Source organism: Echinops telfairi, unplaced genomic scaffold (genome assembly GCF_000313985.2).
Source record: "Echinops telfairi isolate 266 unplaced genomic scaffold, ASM31398v2 ScPeMD7_5592;HRSCAF=6446, whole genome shotgun sequence".
NCBI classification, from domain to species: Eukaryota; Metazoa; Chordata; class Mammalia; order Afrosoricida; family Tenrecidae; genus Echinops; species Echinops telfairi.
This window is the reverse complement of record NW_022109491.1, coordinates 18,303,857-18,310,548: the sequence shown is the minus strand read 5'-3', so window position 1 is coordinate 18,310,548 and position 6,692 is coordinate 18,303,857. Positions and strand designations below refer to the sequence as shown.

The 6,692-nt window shown below is 52.5% G+C and overlaps 1 long non-coding RNA gene across 1 annotated transcript; it reads right to left on the bottom strand.

Annotated features, from left to right (window-relative positions):
• Window positions 1-4,580: 4,580 nt before the first annotated feature.
• On the bottom strand, window positions 4,581-6,158 carry LOC123522320. The gene is made up of 2 exons (XR_006680585.1): window positions 5,954-6,158; window positions 4,581-4,768 (listed from the first exon to the last, which is right to left on the bottom strand). It is a non-coding gene; the product is annotated as an uncharacterized LOC123522320 (long non-coding RNA).
• Between the last annotated feature and the right edge of the window lie 534 nt (window positions 6,159-6,692).

Sequence of the window (6,692 nt, the reverse complement as noted above, 5' to 3'; positions counted from 1 at the left end):
CGGGCAAGCAGCTCCCTCCCCTTGTCCCTGCTCCACAGAGGACAGAGCTGCTTCGTAATGGTTTACCCAGCCCACGGGCTCAGCCTAACAGCCCCTTTCTGGGGCCAGGCCTCTCACAGGTCCGTTTCAGAGGCCCGCCTAGGCCAACCCAGCACTCTTTAAAGAAGCCTTTTCTTCCTTCCAAATCTTTAAGGAAAGGGGAAAGGGGTGGGCATGGAAGGGCTACAAGTGCTTTTCCCAGTGCCTGGCCCATCCATCTGTCAGTGCAAAATGGGAACCCCACATTTGGGCCCTAGATTGGGGGTTGGTTCTACTTCCCTGGCTCACCCCTTCCCTCCCTGACTGCTGCACACCCCTTCCCTGCCCAAGCTTCCTTTCTACATGGTGGTGAGCTTCCCCCAAGGCCATGGTCCAGGAGAGTGCAAGGTGGAGCTGGCATGCATGGTCTTTGAGGACCATTCGTTATATATGTCAAGGAGCCCTGGTGGCATAGTGGTTACATGTTGGGCTACTAACTGCAAAGTCAGCAGTTTGAAACCACCAGTCGCTCCAAGGGGGGAAGATCAAGCTTTTGACTCCATTAAGAGTCAGTCTTGAAAACTCACCAGAGTAGTTCTACCCTGTCCTATGGGGAAGGTGGCCTTGACTCATGGCCGGGAGTTGGGCTTGGTCTCAGGGAGTTGTACATGTCAATGTCGCAGGGGACTAATGAAGGCATGCATTCTAGGTGAGAGTCCGTGGGGGCCATCTGGAAGTCTGTCTATTATAGTGGGACGGGTTCCCAAGGGAATGGGGGACCACCCTCCTGGTTCAGAAGTTGTTTTAAAGTGGGGAGTTTCGAAGTCATATCTGCCTCCTTTGGGGCACCGCTGCTGGTGTTGACTTGTCCATTCCCTTTTCGTTCCAGCTCCAGGAGGCTAGCAAGCTGAGCATGCGCATACTTCCCTCTCATGCCCCTGTGTGAGTGGGGCACAAGGATCTGGGGGTGAGGATCCCAGCATGTGGCAGTCACTACCTACCAAGCACAAGTAAGCACTTGATATTCCTTAACCCTCACAGTTTCCTCCTGGGAAGTAGGCGCTGCCACTGTTCCCCTTTTACAGATGGCCACTGGTAGATGGCATGGGCTGTGGGTCTCCAAGGTCACCCAGAGGTCATTTGGAAAGAGCCAGTGGCTGAGACCAGGGAGCACTGACTCATAAGAGCACTAGCTTGTGAAGAAGGAAGGTGAAAACTGGAGGTAGGAAAAGCAGCGGGAGATGTGGGTCAACTGGGGGTCAATGGAGGACAGACTCCAATCAACAGGCTCTCAGGCCACAGAGTGGACGAGGAGATGAAGACACTCGGGCAGGAAGGAGAAGGGTGGTGGAGAGGGAGAAAGTGGGTGGGAGGTGGGAGAGCTGCGGTAGATGCAGCCTTGGAAGAGGCTGGCTGTAATGAAGGGAAAGGTAGCAGGGTGAACAGGGGGTGATGGAGAGGAGGGCCATCCCAGTGTGGCAGAAGGGGGTCCAGAAGAGACCCAGCATCCCACCCACGCCACACAGTGCAGGATCTGCCTGGCAAAGGGTTGTACTCAGCCTGGAGGGAAACCCCTACCCCAGTGAGTGCCAAGTGAGGCCCGGAGATGCAAATATTTGCTCAGTTTCTCCCCTCCTTGTTCAAACACACCATTCGCTTTGGGGATGGAGGCTGGCTGCTGTTGCAAAAAGACTTGTGAAATCAGGGAGGGTGGGATGAGCATGGAAAACAAGCCTTTGCTCTCAGGGCCACAGAGGACATCCCCAGGGTCCCTGGCCACTGGACTCCATTAGCTCACCAAAGTAGCTCAATAATGGCCCGGCTCCTCTACAAGGCATCTGTTCAAACAAAGCCAACCTTTCCCCGCACGGCCAGACTCCATCCAACTCCCCTGTGCCTGCCCCGCTCTGCCCGACTGTGGCTGCATTAATTGTGTGTTACTGCTTGTCTGCGCCCCGGGCTGTACCACTTGTGAGCTGACACATGTGTTGTTATGCCCTCGGCCCTGAGCGGGTCTCCCTCTGGGAGCTGTGCCCTGTGTGCCCTTTTGGCTAGTATGTGGCATTCCGTGTGTACTTCTGTGTCCCGGGTGACCATGTGTGTGTGGCTTTGGGACCCTGTGTTGAATGGTGTGTGCCTGAGTATCAATGAGACCATAGATCTCGGGCCATGTGTTGCCCAGGGTCCTATCCATGCTGTGAAGCACCATGTGCATGCGTGTTAGTGTTGAAGGGGTGTGTTCTTGTGTGTGGTTTAGTGGTTCACTTTGAGACGCCACCTCTGTGTGTGTTCATGTGCGCACACGCACCGTAAAATCGTCATTGATGCGGTCTGGTCGTGGGCAATGCTGTTTGTACAATGAGACACCTGCATCCTCCTCTGTGAATTGGGGTACTGTGGTATATGCGGTAAAGTTGCAGGGTCCTGTGTGTTTTTGTTGGATACCTGGTTTCTCTTCCCAGTGGGCCAGGATCCACCCCAGAAGCCTCTGGCCAGATATGCACGTGTGACTGCTTGGTAGGTGGAATTGGGTATCCTCTTTTGTCTCTTGTTGGATAGGGACCCAAGCCCTCAATTATAGGATACAGCCCAGGGCAGAGGCAGCAGCCAAGGAGCAGAAAATCCCACAGTTGGATGAGAGAAGACACCACCACCTCCACCACCCCACCCCCTGCAAAGAAACAGCAAAATCGGAAAGAGCCATTTGGAGCCAAATTGGCTCTGCCCAATCCAGAGAGACAGGCAGCCAGGTGGGGATGGAGGGAGGAGATTGGAGAGCCCACCACAACTGACCAGCCAATAACCCGCTGTTCCATCATGTAACCGGGCTAGGTAGCTTGTGCATCAGAACCACTTGGGTATTTGTTTAAAGGAGACTCCTAGGCCCACACCCAAAGGTTATAATGAGTGTGGGGGTGGGGCCTTGGGATCTATATTTGGAAAAGAATCCGGGTTTTCCAGGGACCACCAGGGAAAGGCGCTGGGAACATGGAACGCGGTAAAGCTCTAAAGGAGGAAAGGAAAAGAGAGAAGAGAATGATACTGTGCATATTATTGCTGTCCCACAGACACGTACCATCCCAGTTCACACCTGAGATCGAGGGCTGTACCTCGGCCTGTGCGAATCTGGGAGTTCATTCTCTGTGTGTAACCCTCAGCCTGTAACGAAAGGGGAGCAAAGAACACATGCCCAGCACCCTTGTCCCAGAGTGAGATAACTCAAAGCTGTCCCACCCTGTCCTACCCCCAGATGTCTCCAGAGGGACCGAGTCCCAGGTGCCCACAGCAGAAGCTGCTCCTGCTCCACAGCCTCTCATTGGCTTCCTTTCCTTCTGTTACACTCACTCAGTCACCTTCCAGATTAACTCCTGCTGGCATCCTTGTCTCAGAATCTGCTCCTCGGGGTTCCCAACCTCCTACAGGCGAGGAAAAGAAACCCCAAAGCCCTTCCTGTTGAAGAATCAAGGGGCACTGGGCAGAGCAGGTCAGCTGGAAGAACACTGGGGTAAGAGTCCCAGGTTTCTCCCACTGACTCCTCCCACCTTCCTCCAAGAGCATTACAGCGGCCTGATCACAACCTCCTCCACGTCCCTGCTCCCTCCCTGTCTTGATGCCTGGGCTCTGTTTGGCTGACCCTTGAAAGTCTGCGTCTCGGGGTGTGCTTGAAGCACAAATGATGGCCTGGCAGCCAGTCATTTTACTCCAAGTTATCTCCCAGGGGCACTCTCCATGTCGCTGGCCTGGGGAGGGCAGCCCCAGGTCTGGAGCAGCCTCTACTAAAACCTGCAGCTCCCTTCCTGGAGGCCTGCTTCCAGCTCCATCTGGATGAAATGCCTGTGCTCCGGACTGTGTTTGGGAGCAGTGTCGGCCCTGTCAGATGTTCCTGCTTTTCCGTAAGCCCAGCCCTGTTTCCCAGGGGCGGTTCTGCCATCTGCCTGAGCACTGACTGTAGGAAGAGCCACCCGAGATGAGGCTCAGCTGCCCAAAGGTCAGCCTCTGTGAGGAGGGAGTTGGAGCTCAGTTCTGGGGTCCTTTCAGTGCTGGCAAGTGCTCTGGTCTTCCCTCCAGGGATGGAGAGTGGAGCCTCTGGGTCTGGTCCCTGGGTCTCCACTGGGACAGCAATCACAGTTCCTCTTAAAGGCCACCCTGGTCAATGGCACCATGCTGAGAAGGGTTCTGAAGAATGTGTGATTTGGAGAGATTACAGAGTGGCTTGGAGCCTGGGACAGAGACTGGTAGCAGGCTGCTTATGCCTCCCTCACATTCTCTGGGTTACCTCTAAACTCATGTCCAGCATCAGCGGGCTGTTCCAGAGCCTTCTGGCAGCTTCTTGTCTCAAGCATCCATCCCAAGCACTCTGCTCTTCCTCTGTTGCCATGAAAGTGAATTAAGTCAACACATACATGAGGCAACTGGGAAGGCCAGTGATTAATCACCCCTGGGGGAAACTACCACCCTATCCACTCTATGAGAGGTGAGAGTTAGTGGATAAATATTCCAGATTCCCCATCTGTTCTAAATCAGTGAATGTGTACAGAGAGAGACAGACAGGCACAGGCATCGACACATACACACAGAGATTGGTTGATTTATTTACTTCAAGGAAATGGCCCACACAATTCTTAGGGTTGGTAAGTCCCAAACTGCAGCAGGCTGGAGACCTGGGTCACAGGGTCACGGGGGCTGGAAAATCCAGAATCTGCAGGTCAGGTGGCAGGCAGGAGACTTCTGAAGGCATACGTGACAAGAACTAGAGGCCAGGCAATGAGCAGAGTGCAGGAGAGAGAGAGAGAGAGCGTCAACTTTGCCAGACAGCTGTTTTTATCCAGGAAGCAGGCTATCGTGGCAAGGAGCCACCCCTTTCAAGTGACTATGATCCCATCACGAAAAGTGATTACAGTAAATAAGGTATGGAATTCAGCGTCTGCCAAAGCCCTGAGAATCGTGGTCTAGTCAAGCTGACCCAGGACACCATCTTTCGGTGGAACAATCATAAAATATGTTCTACTCACTTCCACAGAGGGTCCTCCATGGAACCGAGCCTCACTTGCCCACCCAAAAGACCCCATTGTCATTGAATCAATTCCAACTCACAGCGACCCAGAGGGCAGGGTTTCTGAAGCTATAAGTTTTCTTTTTTTTTTCTTTTTTTTAATTTAATTTTATTATTTTTTTCTTTTTTAACATTTTATTAGGGGCTCATACAACTGTTATCCCAATCCATACACACATCAATTGTGTAAAGCGCATTTGTACATCATTTCTCAAAACATTTTCTCTCCATTGAAACCCCCGACATTAGGTCCTCATTTTTCCCCTCCCTCCCCACTCCCCCCTCCCGCATGAGCCCTTGATAGTTTATAAATGGGTATTTTGTCATATCTTGCCCTGTCCGACGTCTCCCTTCATCCACTTTTCGGTTGTCTGTCCCCCAGGGAGGAGGTCACATATAGTTCCTTGTAATCGGTTCCCTCTTTCCTACCCACTCTCCCTTTACCCTCCCTGTTTCGCCACTCACACCAGAAGCTATAAGTTTTCATGGGAGCAGACAGCCTCATCTTTCTCCCAAGGTGTGTCAGCTAAGTTTGAACTGACAACCCTATAACAATCAATTTGTTAGCACCTCCTTTATTCAGTTTTCTCTGCTCTCTATCTCCCGTCTCTCTTCCCTCATCATTCTGGCATCATCTCTTGAATAGACCACCTATTTTTGAGCCCTTGCTTTGGGGCAACCTCACCCAAGATAAAAGTGCTGTGAAAGCCATGTTTCCTGGCATGAACTCTTTGCCAGCACCAGGAGCTGGGAGGGACCAGAGGCGAGTGGCTCAGAGGTACAGCCAGTGCACGGCTCACAGTCTGTTGGAGCTGATGGTCACTTCGATAAGAAACCCGGGCGATGTGCTGGACAGAAGGAGCGTGGAGGAGGCAGCATCACCTCTGCATGAAGAGGCACAGGAAGACTCCTGTGCAGTGGGCCTGGACGCGGGGGTCTTACTCTTCGTCCTTGACGTCCATGAGATAGTGTCCGCTCCATTGTCACTTGTTCCAGGAGGGCCGTCCTCATCCTTCCTACCTTGAGACTTGCAAAGGACTGTCAGTGCCCTCGTCTCCACAGTGAGTCCCCAGAAGCATTCTTGAGGACTCTCGGGGTTGTAGGTAAAAGGAAATGATATATTCAAACATATTAGAAAATTACCCACAGAGAATGTTGATGGCCCACACGGCCACCCCTGCGGGTCTGCAGGGTCCACTCCTTCCAAAAACACATGGACTGGGGAGGACATCCATGGACGCCAAGAGGGACAGTTGGTTCCCCAAAGGAATGAAGATTCTGGACAGAAAGCCAAGTTCAAGTCCCCAAGGGCAAGGCTGCCTCTCCCATTTCACAGGGGAGGAGGGTGAGGCTCAGGATTTTGGAGGCCCGCGTTCACTGAGTAAGAGGTCCAGGACTGAACCCCAGGCTTCTGAAACATCAGGTTCAGGGTGCTTTTTCTGTTTACTAGGGCGCTTCCCAGAGGTTCTGGTAGTTACCATATATACTCAAGTATAAGCTGACCCGAATATCAGCCGAGGCACCTAATTTTACCACAAACACTGCATTAAAAATGTGCTGGAAAAACTCGGCTTATACATGAGAATATATGGGAAGTAATTGTGTGTCCATTTGAGAGGAT